We start from the raw sequence: 13,664 nt of genomic DNA, 5'->3' as shown, positions 1-13,664 counted from the left end.
AACCCAATCCCTACCCCTAAACCTAACCCTACCCATAATTTATTCCTAAAATCAGTGGGAAATGATAGCTGATTAACAAAGGTGTAGAAGCACCTTACCCTGACCGTAAGCCTAAAACTTAAATTTCCTGAAAAGTTATCCCTCAATTCTGATTGGTTGATTGGAATGTTGTTCCAGGATCAGCAAGCATGTTGATCCAGGAACATGTTGTACTTGGTGAAATCACGTTCACTGGTGCTTATCCATACTATTACATCATAGAGTAGAACATTCCACAACCAGTTGTTTTGGCAGACTGCCTTCAATATAAGCTGTTTTTTAGACTAACAAGAAAGTTTTGAGTTCTAAAACTTCTTATATGTCAAAAGATCAAGGGAATTTTGGTTTTTCAGTTCATGACCCCTTTAATATGGTGAACACATTGGCATCTGTGATCTAGCCAAGATCTGCAGAAACTAAGGGCAATCATTATGGATAACTGTTATTTAATTATCTGTAATCTATGCAAATCATCACCTTTCTTTTCTCATGAAGAAGGCTGGAGAAGAATGTATCAGTGCTTATATTCCTTTATGGCCTTTTGTTAGGGTCTTGACAAGGGACAGATCCAACTCTTAGGGGATACAGTAGATCCTTGCAGGAAACAGGATGATAAGAAATTTTCAAGTAAAAGTGTGTAAACAAGTACAGTATTTGAATGGATGTGAGATATATGTATATATATATATATATATATATTATATATATATATAACTTCAAAAATCAATTGTGTGTATGCAGACCACATGGGTACTAAAAAGTCAAGTGGTTACACATTGCTTATGGATTCAAGTCATGAATGCCTAAATAAAAAGATAAAGAAAACATGATGTATACAATTAAACATTTATTTCCTAGAGAATCTAACTTTCCCAAATTGTAATTATGCATTATTACAGTGCCCCCAACTGATTGTTTGAGTGGAGTTAATAAGTCTAAATACATGCAGAACTAATTAAAAACAGATATTATGAATAATAAATAAACATAAACAGCTTTGGTACTATCTCAAGGATCATCTAATCTACATATTCAAAATTAAAGATACTTTTGGTAGATGCTTGTTGAATGATATTATGAATACAAAATGTACTGTATTACAAAAAGACCTTTAAAAAACCTTGTTGAGTACATATTCAAACCCTAATATCAAACATATTTTATTATTTTAGAGCAGTGGTTCTCAACCCTGTCATACACTCTCAGAAAAAAAGTATAAAAGCTGGTACTAATATGTACCATTAAGGTATTAATATGCACTCTTTAAGTACAATATATTTCATAATTTTGCTTTATTTTAATGTTTTTTTTTTTCTTTCCAATCCCATATTATTACTTAGGATTTGGGGGATGTGAACTTCTTTGGTCAAAGTGCTCACACCATAAATGTAGTCTCTGCAGAGAAAAAGTGCAATATAAATGCACTGACCTGGCCAATACTGCATAAAAAGCAGGATAATATTCTATCCTCAAATTCTATTTCTTAAAGACAAGATTTAAGAGAGGTCTGCTTTAAATTCAGAATGACTGGTTTCAGCACTGAATTTTAAGCGTAATGTATTGATAATGCAACCAGTCTGGTGTAAATGATTCCAGGCAGACAGAAATTTTTAAAGTGGCTCTGTTATCTGTTACATCCCCATTAGCTTAGGGTTAATTAAAGAACATAAGCAAACTATAACAGTGTGAGCTATAAAAAAAGTGAACTCAAACAGGTCACAAAAGCAAAATAGGTAGCTATTTATATATAATGAAAAAAAAAGAAGAAGAACGGAAGAAAGCCACATACCATCTAGAGAAATAAACCTGCCTCTACTACCTGATGGCAAACACTCCTTACTTACTGTATAGACCGTTTAATCAAATTAAAATTACATCAAATTGTATTATGTGTAGATTGCTCACAGTTCCTAGCACTCAAAGGGAATGAAAACCATTATTGTGACTAGATGGTATTATAAAATCTGATTGGATTAGAGGTGGAAACCTTTGAGAAGCACTGGTCCAGAGAAGGACCAGTTCAGCAAGTGCCATTGAACATCATCACAATCTGTGTTCCATCTAATACTTGGGCTCTGATGCAAATGTCCGCAATATATTGTTTCTGAAGTGTCTCATTATAGGAGCCTTATAACAGAATGTGCCACTCTTCCTTAAAAAACAGCTAGAAACATGATGAATCTCAAATAAGAAGTAATGAATATTAAACCAGTAGAGTACAATAAAACCACAGACAGCACCTCAAGTGGCTCCATACAGCAGTTGAGAAGTTGCTTCATGTTGTTTGTTACCGTGATTAAGGAGACATACTCACAGTGGGGATGAAGGAGAGTTCAGCCTGTTATACTCTTGTCAGGTTGTTTACTGCTGTATGACTGGACACATAATTAATGATTCTTTTCACATTATGTGCATGCAATGCTGATTTACAGAGAATACTTTTTTTGTGCGTGTGTCAAACAATGTCCTGTTGTTAAATCCAGTGTTTTGATATTTGCAGTAATAACGGAATTTAATTTGTTTGCGATGATGATTCAGCAGCAAAGGCCCCAAAAAGTATTTAGACACTTTAATTTACATTTATGCATTTAGAAGAGGTGCTTGTTTACAAAGTGATTTAAAGGTGCACTAAGTACTCTTAAATAAAGGGAATGGTTCACCCAAAAATGAAAATTTGCTGAAAATGTACTCACCTTCAGGCCATCAAAGGTGAGTACAAGATGTAAAAAAAAAAAAAAAAAAAGTTTAAAATGATTCACACGCATATGAGATGAACATTCTACAAGCGAGTCATCTCCACATAGAGGCCCTAATTTCTTATTGCTAGTTAATGTTAGTTAATGCATTAACTAATGTTAACTAATGGTACTTTATTGTAAAGTCTTACCGTAATATCCATACTCCATACACAACTAAACCACAGAGCTAGAGTTCTGGATATGTGATATCACAAAATGCTGATCCACCAGAGCTGACAATATGAATAAGAGCTGGAATGGTAAAACAAATCACAATGACATGCAGCTCCCAAACACTGATCACAAATAAACAGCAAGGCATCAAGCTCTAACTGTAATCTTACGACGGTCACAGCTGCCTCACCATGAAATGACACAGCTGCAATGCAGTAATGATTCTTCAGTAGAACTGCAGGATTGCAAACCAAATTCCTGAAGATGTCAGTGACTTGCAGGTTATTACTAAAGAAAGAAGAGGATTGAGTGAAAACAAGGCATTCGAGGGTTTTGACTATGAATGTGAGGACAGAGAGAGCAGTCTGTAATTTTCCACCAGCAGTGGGATTACCTGAGCCTGCTCGAATGTTGTGGGGAGAGCGCCATTCAGAAGAAAAGTGTTGATGATGTGTGGGAAGGAGTGTAGGAGAGATAGCTTGGAAGATGAGAGGGAATAGGGTCAAGGATGCAGGAGGTAGGACGGTTAGAGAGGAGAGGTTCAGAGACCTCAGCCTCTGTGAAAGAAGATAAAGAGAAGAGTAAAGAGTTGCATGTGGGTGGTGGCTGTTTGTGGGGCATTGACTGCTGATGGTGTGTTGTGAGAATTGACTCTGCTGATGGTGTGTTGTCTTGTCTGTGGGGGGAAAAAAAGTACAGAGAGAGGTGGATGAGGACAGAGCGGAATGTCTTGAGGAATGCACTGAAAACACCAAACATTTTTGCCTCAGAAATATGACAAAATACAGTTTTCTAAGCTTTTGTCCCACCAAAAAAATTTTTTTAATTAAATAAAAAAAAAGAAATAAAAAGTAATGTAATATACTTATACTTATACTTATAAAGTAATATATATTATTTGTATAGTCTGTGAAATAGGTTTAAGTGTACTTCTGAATGCACTGACAAGTATTTATCAAAAATAAACTTGTATGTATTTTATACTTACACATGTGCGATCATGAAGTTGCAATTTAGTACATTTATATATTCAATATTGGTCACACTTTATGTTAATGTACAATTCTCGCTATTATCAAACCATTAACTACGACTTTTGCCTCAATAAACTACTAATTTGCTGCTTATTAATAGTTAGTAAGGTAGTTGTTAAGTTTAGGTATTGGGTAGGATTAGGGATGTAGAATATGGTCATGCAGAATATGTTCTTTACAAGTACTAATAAACAGCCAATATGTTAATAATAAGCATGCTAATAAGCAACTCGTTAATAGTGAGAATTGGTCCCTTTAGAAAAGTGTTACTGACAACACATTAAAATTAATGTATGACAACAGATTATTAAAACATAATGGCTTAAAATAATGCTTGACATTATTGTAAAATGCTCTTTTTTGAAAGTGTTCTTACGAAAAAATAGTCATGAAAGTGTGCTCTTTCTTTAAGTATACCTAAGTGTCTTTTATTTCTTTATAGGCTACTACCTGCAAGTACAGTTTTTAATAAGTGTGTCTTTCTTAATAATTGTGTGCGAATCACTGCTGAGGTTTTGATGTTCATGAAGAGCATCAGATAGCTGTGCTGGGCTGGAGGAGAGAGGACATATGTCATCTAGACATGATGTTAAAATGTCTGTAGCATCATTTACATACAGAGAGAGAAGTGACTGAGAGATAGAGGGGAAATTAACACTCGGCAAGCGTCAAATCCAAGAAAAAGCACTTTTGGTTTAGTATAAAAATTGAGTGACTCCCTAGCTGTAGCTATGTATCAAATCATTTTGTCTAATAAAATGAAATATTTTGTGATATAGAATTTACGCATACATGCATAAATAAATAACTGACAAATTGAACTGCTGTCAGTGAAGGAAGATGTTTTTTGAACTTTTTAATGATTCTCAAAACCCTCATAAATCAATTTATTTAACTCTGTAGTTTTGTCAGTTCTACGAGCAGCTGTATTTTGGAAATATTGTACCTTAAGTCTTGAAGACATAGTCTGTGTCATGTGGTCTGAGGGGAAAAAATATGAATAGCTAATTATCTTCTGCGAATGTCTCTAGCGTACAGCCAAACGGTACAAGCCATTTACAAGAAATGATTTCATTAACTGCCAAAATATGCCAACGAGTGTCCTCACACACGATAATGCGAAAAAATTCTGGCACTGTAAACAAGGACCTAACAGAAAACCTCAGTCAATTTGTCTGCACTGCTACTGTGAATTGGTACTGTGTCTGTGTGCGTGTGTGTGCACGTGCGTGTGTGTGCGTGTGTGTGTGTGTGTGTGTGTCTGACTCTCATAACTCTTCTTTTCTGAAGGCAAAGCAGTTTATGGCTCAGCAGAAAGTGTTTGTGAGAATTGGTTTATATGCATTAAAAAAAAAAAAAAAAATCTCAGTATCTCTCCTCAAACTGGAAAGACACTGATACTCAAAAGCTTAAAGTGTCCCATCCGCTGAGCTAGAAAAACAGCATCAGGCAACCAGAAATAAGGATACAGGCATGTTCATTGTCATTTAAAACTCATTGTTTGAAGGCCAAGAATTTGATCTTCAAAGCAAAATGAAATAATATACAGATATATCATATATATATATATATATGATGTATCCTATGTTGTAGAATAAAATGTGACCCTGGACCACAAAACCATATATATAAAATCATTATTGTTACTGAGCGTTTGTGACAACTTGCCCCAGTCTTCCCATAGATAAACTGGTGATTACACTAATAGTTTTTTATCATGTGAATACAGGTTTATCAAAATACACCATCCTGTTTGAATCTATAGTACATATTTTGCCAAAAGCAGTAATATCTTCATTTTTTTCTTTTCAGTTTGTTTGTTTTGTTAATATAAAATTGCATTTTAGAAGGATAGGAGTTCATCCGGATAGTGTGAAGCCTTTACTTTCTAAATAATGAATACCACTGATGTACCTCAAGCACAGGGACCATATGGATCCACTATAGAAGACCTGACAGCTTTATTAGAGGGACTGTGATATGATACATTTTAAAAGGGGTCAACAGTGATGTGCAGTGCTGTGGTAAATGCTCGTGTCGTTTTATATCTGCTCTCTCACACTCAACCTGTTAGAAGAGAGATAATGTAAGAGGGAAGGAATTATTCATGAAAGGTTTTGAGATTATAAGAAGAAACAATTTCTCAGATACGCCCATGTTCTGTTGACGCATGGAAAATGTACTCCACTAACAACAGTGAATGTTAAATACCTCATAAGGTGGTGGACAGCCAATCCATACTACACTTCTTTTTCACTTTTTAAGTAGTCACTATAGATTTTAGGTGTAGCACTAATCCTTAAATTGTGTTAAATTTAAATTTAGTTTTAGGTGCTCTCTTGGGTTTTAAATGGGTCCAATCTGATTGTGGTTATTTTAGCCTTTAACTCTAACAGTGTGATGCAATAAACAAGAACAATATAACACCTGGAAGCATACTGTTGGCTCATTTCAAATAACTCTTTATGTAAGTCAAGATATTTCTTTTTTTTCTCTCTTGAATTTTATGCTTTTTAAATGTAAATATGCCGTTTAAGATGTTGTTCTTCAAGTTCAATTCAATTTCGAACCCGCCACCGCCTCAGGACTCCGCTCCTCCAGCTGGGCTCCTCCTGCTCCAAGCCCCTCCTGTCGCCTCCCTGGCTCCTCCCTCCATCGTCTCCTCCCTGGACTCTGTCTGCCGGCCTCCTCCCGGACATCCGTCCCCCTCCTGAGCTTCCTCCTTAGTTCCCCCCTGCCTGTTGTTCTACGCACCTTCCGGGAGGGGGGCGATATGTCAGGTTTCTAGACTGTTCGGTGTCGTGTTTTGCCCCTGTTTCTGGTCCTGTGTTTCCTTATTTGGTCCTTCCTGTTTCCATTAGGCTCCCTGATTAGTTGATCATTTCTTTCCAGCTGTGTTTAGTTAATTCTCCTCATTTCTCGGTGTACTTAAGTCCTAGTCTGTTCAGTTTGTGTTTGTCAGGTCTACTCGTTCTCTACGTGTGTTGGCTCAAGCTTCTATTGTGGATTATCTCCTATGTTTCGTGATTAAAGACTGTTAAACGTTTCCTTGTGACTCCAGCGTGTTCCCTCAACAGCGTGACATGACAATAGTATAGTAGAGTATCTGTACGTAGCTGAATAGCTGAGAATAAACAAATTAAGCATGCAACCTCTGAAAGTGTAGCCATAAATCCGGCAAACATTGTGATTGTACACATGCCACAGCAGTCCATAGAGCTTAAAGGGGTCTTATTATGCTCTTTTACAAAGTCTTGATTTTGTTTTGGGGGTGTACTAGAACAGGCTCTCATACTAGGTTGTTCAAAAAACACATTTTTCACATATTTTACATTATTACAACACCTCTCTCCCCAGTCTGGCATGAACGGCTCGAATAGTTCCTGTATCAAATGAAAGCCCGCCTTCTGAAATACGAAATGTGCTGTGATTGGTTAGCTGGGCCAGTGTGTGTTGTGATTGGCACCACTCGGCGCCTGGACGGGAAATGTCATGCCCCTTACCATAGCCGCCTGCGAGGTTCAGTGTAAATATTGCGTCAATATCAAATCAATCTGAGCGTGATTTAAACCCGGATGATTGTAACCACTTGGCAAACCACGTCTGCCTTGGGAAAGCTAGCATGTCTCTGACATTGTGATAACACTCGTTGCCTTCTCTAGTGCAGCTCAACCAGGTGTCATCCCATTCGTTGATATTTGTGATATCACAAATCCCGCAAAATATGTGTTGTAGTCCAAACCAAGGTTATTTTCGTAAACGAAAACTAAAACTAAGACTAAAACGATTGATGAAAAAACAATTTCGTAAACTGAAATAAAATAAAAACGTTAAAATATTTGAAAAACTAAAACGAAACGAAACTAACAACAGTTATTGAAAAATTATCTGAAATAAAATAATATCAATCAAAAATAAATAATCGTTTTCGTAATCATTACGTTCTCACTAGGGGCGGATTGGCCATCTGGCAATTCTGGCAAATGCCAGAGGGGCCTGACCATTTTGTTTAATGTAGGCCGGTCAGATTTTTTCTAAATATATATAAATACAATTGTTTTTAAGGGGCAACAGCGCATAGGACGGGTTTTTATCACTTGCACGATTTCTCTATGGTTATAATAATAATGTTAATAATAAATAAATGTTAAGCATTTTGCCTAGTCGGCCATGGCCGGCTGCCTGGTCCCGAGATGGGCCGACCGAACCGTTCGGTCAAAATCAAGCACGTCATCAGAGAGATTGCAACACAAGCTAATTTTCAGTAAAAGCTAGATAATGGAATAAACTTGAAAGGTCCACTTACCAAATTTCCATTCAGTCTGAGGTCCGGAAAAGTGACGGTCAAATTCCAAATAGAGAACTCCAACAAAAAAAAGGCAATCCCCAAAACTTTCGAACTAAACAAAAAAAAAAAACGACATGGTAGGCCTTTTAGTGTGAAAGGTGACACCTTCTTTGTGCCACCAGTTGTTTAAACTTGGGCATAAAAGGTGTGAGGGCCAGGCGGAGGCACTGATTTAAGTGTTCATTGGTGAGTGTGCTGCGGTATGCGTTTTTCACAATGTTCATGGTTGAAAAGGCAGATTCACAGCAGTACGTTGAGGGAAACATAGTGAGAATTTGAAGGGCCATCTTCTGCAGGAGAGGAACACCTGCTGCAGCAACCATCTTCGTCCAGAAGGTGACAAGGGTCACAGTGAGATTCCTGCAGTGCTAGGTTTTTTAGATTGCAATTTCTCCACATCATTAATTTATAATTTAAATAATTATTTATCCACATCAGAAAATCCATTATACTATATGCCAGGGGTACTCAAATATAAACTTGAAAGGTCCACTTACCAAATTTCCATTCAGTCTGAGGTCCGGAAAAGGGACGGGCAAATTCCAAATAGAGAACTCCAACAAAAAAAAGGCAATCCCCAAAACTTCAGAACTATACACAAAAAAACGACATGGTAGGCCTTTTAGTGTGAAAGGTGACACCTTCTTTGTGCCACCAGTTGTTTAAACTTGGGCAAAAAAGGTGTGAGGGCCAGGCGGAGGCACTGATGTAAGTGTTCATTGGTGAGTGTGCTGCGGTATGCGTTTTTCACCATGTTCATGGTTGAAAAGGCAGATTCACAGCAGTACGTTGGGGAAACATGGTGAGAATTTGAAGGGCCATCTTCTGCAGGAGAGGAACACCTGCTGCAGTAACCATCTTCGTCCAGAAGGTGACAGGGTCACAGCGAGATTCCTGCAGTGCTAGGTTTTCTTGGAGATCAATTAGCTCTGTTTGCAGAGAAGCAGCATTGGCCCATGGGAAGACTTTCGTGGCTTCAGTTGAGAATTCTGCAATATGTTTGACAAGAAATGGATTTTCGATGCACAACAAGACTTGTTTTTCCAGAGGGAAATCTTCAAAGCGAGTTTGGAAATTTTTTATCAGCTTTTCCAGGCATTCAGCATAATTGTGATGGTGATGTTTTCCTGCAGTCTGATCCAAAAGTCTTGGGAAGTGAAGCAGGTTCTGCTGTAAGTCACATTTGAACAGCAGCTTCCTCTGGAAAGCATGGATAGCTGACATGAGGTCACACGCTGTGCTGTTTTTGCCCTGGAGCTTCATGTTAAGGTAATTGGGAAGTAATGTCAGTTAGAAAAGCAACAACTTCCATTTCCTCTTCATTCTTCATGAAATCCTGGCTTTTGCACTCTTCTGATTCAACAGAAATGTCTCCAGCTCTTTCCGCAGTGCCCAAAACCGCTCCAGTACCTTGCCTTTTCTAAGCCATTGTTGTGAAGGAACAAATCATCAAATGTTGCATTCACCTCTATTAGAAATGAGCGCAACAAACGATGTTGCAGAGCAGAGGATGCTCTCAGATAGTTGACAAGTTTCATGACTGTTGTCATTACTTCTGAGTACCTTTCTCCAAGGCTGGCACACAAAACCATCTGGTGAATTATGCAGTGGTATGCCATGAGGTCAGGGTGGTGAGTTCTCAAGCGTGACACTAATCCCCTCTCTCTCCCAATCATACATGGCGCGCCATCAGTAGCAATGGAAACAACATGCTTCAGGTCTATCTCTCTGTCTCTAAGCATCTGTCACTGCTTCATAAATGTCATCCCCCCTTGTGTGTCCATGGAGGTTTGTGAGACCCAAAACATCTTCATGAAATTCTCCCATTTCTTCATCATAAAATCTGACAAAGACCATGAGTTGTGCATTGTCTGTGGATTCATCCACAGCCAATTAAATGAATTTGGCTTTTTTTTATAGCAGAGCTAAGTTGTTCAAGCAAATCATCAGCAAGTATTTCAGTTCGTCTTGCATCAGTGGAATCAGAACAGGGTATTTGGCTTATTTTCTGGATTATTTCATCCTTTTGAGTCCCTTCAAACAGAGCAGTCACCACTTCACTCATACACTCCTTGACTATTTCAGCATCAGAGAAGGGTTTCTTGTGTTTTCCCAGGACCCATGCTACTCTTAGTGAGGCTTCCGTTGCCCGCTCCTGTTGTGTGGCTGATCTAACTATTACACAGCTTGTAGCTTCATAGGATGATTTCAGCTGGTTTATTTTTGTGGTCCTTACCTCTGTGTTCTGAGGGTAATTTTGTTCAAAATGTGAATGCTTGGTTTCATAATGGCGTTTCACGTTACCACTTTTGATGATTGCTACCGTCTCGTTGCAGATTAAACATTGGTTTTCTGCTTCCCACGGGGAGCACGGATGCATATTTTTCTGTCCACTCACTCTTAAACTCGTGGTTTTCAAAATCAACTTTTCTTTTCTTATCAACGGTCAGCTTTTAGCATGCCATTTTCACTTTCAGTCAGCAAAAAAAAAAGTCAGTTATCGATATTTGCACTGCTTCTCACTGCTGCAAATGATGAGACTGCCTGTTCACCTGCCTGGCCCAGAACACGTGACCGGTAGATAAATCTGGCTGTCTTGAGTGAGGGGGGGTTAGCTCTGTTTGCAGAGAAGCAGCATTGGCCCATGGGAAGACTTTCGTGGCTTCAGTTGAGAATTCTGCAATATTTTTGACAAGAAATGGATTTTCGATGCACAACAAGACTTGTTTTCCCAGAGGGAAATCTTCAAAGCGAGTTTGGAAATTTTTAATCAGCTTTTCCAGGAATTCAGCATAATTGTGATGATGTTTTCCTGCAGTCTGATCCAAAAGTCTTGGGAAGTGAAGCAGGTTCTGCTGTAAGTCACATTTGAACACCTCCAGCTTCCTCTGGAAAGCATGGACAGCTGACATGAGGTCACACACTGTGCTGTTTTTGCCCTGGAGCTTCATGTTAAGGTAATTGGGAAGTAATGTCAGTTAGAAAAGCAACAACTTCCATTTCCTCTTCATTCTTCATGAAATCCACAAACGGTTTGGCTTTTGCACTCTTCTGATTCAACAGAAATGTCTCCAGCTCTTTCCGCAGTGCCCAAAACCGCTCCAGTACCTTGCCTTTTCTAAGCCATTGTTGTGAAGGAACAAATCATCAAATGTTGCATTCACCTCTATTAGAAATGAGCGCAACAAACGATGTTGCAGAGCAGAGGATGCTCTCAGAGAGTTGACAAGTTTCATGACTGTTGTCATTACTTCTGAGTAACTTTCTCCAAGGCTGGCACACAAAACCATCTGGTGAATTATGCAGTGGTATGCCATGAGGTAAGGGTGGTGAGTTCTCAAGTGTGACACTAATCACCTCTTTCTCCCAATCATACATGGCGCGCCATCAGTAGCAATGGAAACAACATGCTTCAGGTCTATCTTTCTGTCTCTAAGCATCTGTGTCACTGTTTCATAAATGTCACCCCCCCTTGTGTGTCCATGGAGGTTTGTGAGACCCAAAACATCTTCATGAAATTCTCCCATTTCTTCATCATAAAATCTGACAAAGACCATGAGTTGTGCATTGTCTGTGGATTCATCCACAGCCAATGAAATGAATTTGGCTTTTTTTATAGCAGAGCTAAGTTGTTCAAGCAAATCATCAGATAGTATTTCAGTTCGTCTTGCAGCAGTGGAATCAGAACAGGGTATTTGGCTTATTTTCTGGATTATTTCATCCTTTTGAGTCCCTTCAAACAGAGCAGTCACCACTTCACTCATACACTCCTTGACTATTTCAGCATCAGAGAAGGGTTTCTTGTGTTTTCCCAGGACCCATGCTACTCTTAGTGAGGCTTCCGTTGCCCGCTCCTGTTGTGTGGCTGATCTAACTATTACACTGCTTGTAGCTTCATAGGATGATTTCAGTTGGTTTATTTTTGTGGTCCTTACCTCTGTGTTCTGAGGGTAATTTTGTTCAAAATGTGAATGCTTGGTTTCATAATGGCGTTTCACGTTACCACTTTTGATGATTGCTACCGTCTCGTTGCAGATTAAACACATCGGTTTTCTGCTTCCCACGGGGAGCACGAATGCATATTTTTCTGTCCACTCACTCTTAAACTCGCGGTTTTCAAAATCATGTTTAATTAGGGTTGGAGCTAAACTCTGCAGGACACCGGCCCTCCAGGACCGAGTTTGGTCAGCCCTGTGTTAAACAGTTGTAAGCTTAGCATAGAACCCCAGTATATTTTAAAATGTAATTGCTTCGTGATAATTGGTCAACTTAAGTGTTAACAAGCCTGTTACTAAATTGCATCAGCAGATAAAGTGGGATTTAGGGTAAAAACTGATGTAGGCTACTTGCAATATAGTCTAACACACCAAAAACCTATAGCAATAGCCATATTACTGTAGACATTTGTAGTGAACTTTACTTTTAATATGTAGACATATATTAAAATAAAACATTGAGCATGCATACAGTACATACGTTTACAGTGTGCAATTAATCCTTAGGTAGGGTGGACTGCAGAGTCAAGTGTCATGGAGGTAGGAAGACACAACGAGAGAGACACACCCTGATACAGATGCTGCCAGTTTCTTAATAATGTGGATCTAATTAACTATTAATTAACTCTTAGGATAGGAGGAACCTGTGCCACACACACACACATACACACACAGAGAGAGAGAGAGAGATCACACTCACGCACACACTTTACATCACACACACACACAAATGCACATGCAGCACATACTAGCAACACTTCAGCATACTTTAATTCACAAATAATTGTATATCAAAAAGGATTTACTGCTGCTACTATTTATAGTTTTTTGCTATATATTCTATTCCCTTTTTTGCTATTATTACTTGTTTGTATTCAGAGTCAGAAAAAGAAAGAAGAAGAAGAACCACAGGGGTCTCTGGACCCCTCACATCCAGCACACTCCCTCTTTGAACTGTTGCCATCTGGTCGATGCTAGTGGGGAAGGTGGAAATACATTTAGAAAGAATGTCGAAAGTTATCGGCTGTCTAGCGTCCGGGCTTGGAGGATGAGAGCGCTGAATTCCTTTGATCAAAAGAGATGTTTGAGAATTGTTTATTTTCAGGAGAGGGGGCGCCGTAGATTAATTTGTGAAAAAAATTGAATGCCGCTTAGATAACCTTTGATTGACCGGGCTTAGAGGTTCTTACAGGTGTTAAGGTAGGAAACGAAAGATGTGATTAAGAGGAGGGAGAAATCGGGAAATGGCAGGTTGTACAAGAGGTGGAAAGCTTTAAATCATCTCCAAGCAGTTAGATAAGATTGGATGGTTCTGGGTGAAACTGCTTGGAGGATC

Source organism: Sinocyclocheilus rhinocerous, unplaced genomic scaffold, assembly GCF_001515625.1.
Source record: "Sinocyclocheilus rhinocerous isolate Xijiao unplaced genomic scaffold, SAMN03320098_v1.1 scaffold657, whole genome shotgun sequence".
Classification (NCBI taxonomy): Eukaryota; Metazoa; Chordata; class Actinopteri; order Cypriniformes; family Cyprinidae; genus Sinocyclocheilus; species Sinocyclocheilus rhinocerous.
Note: the sequence above shows the minus strand (reverse complement) of the source record.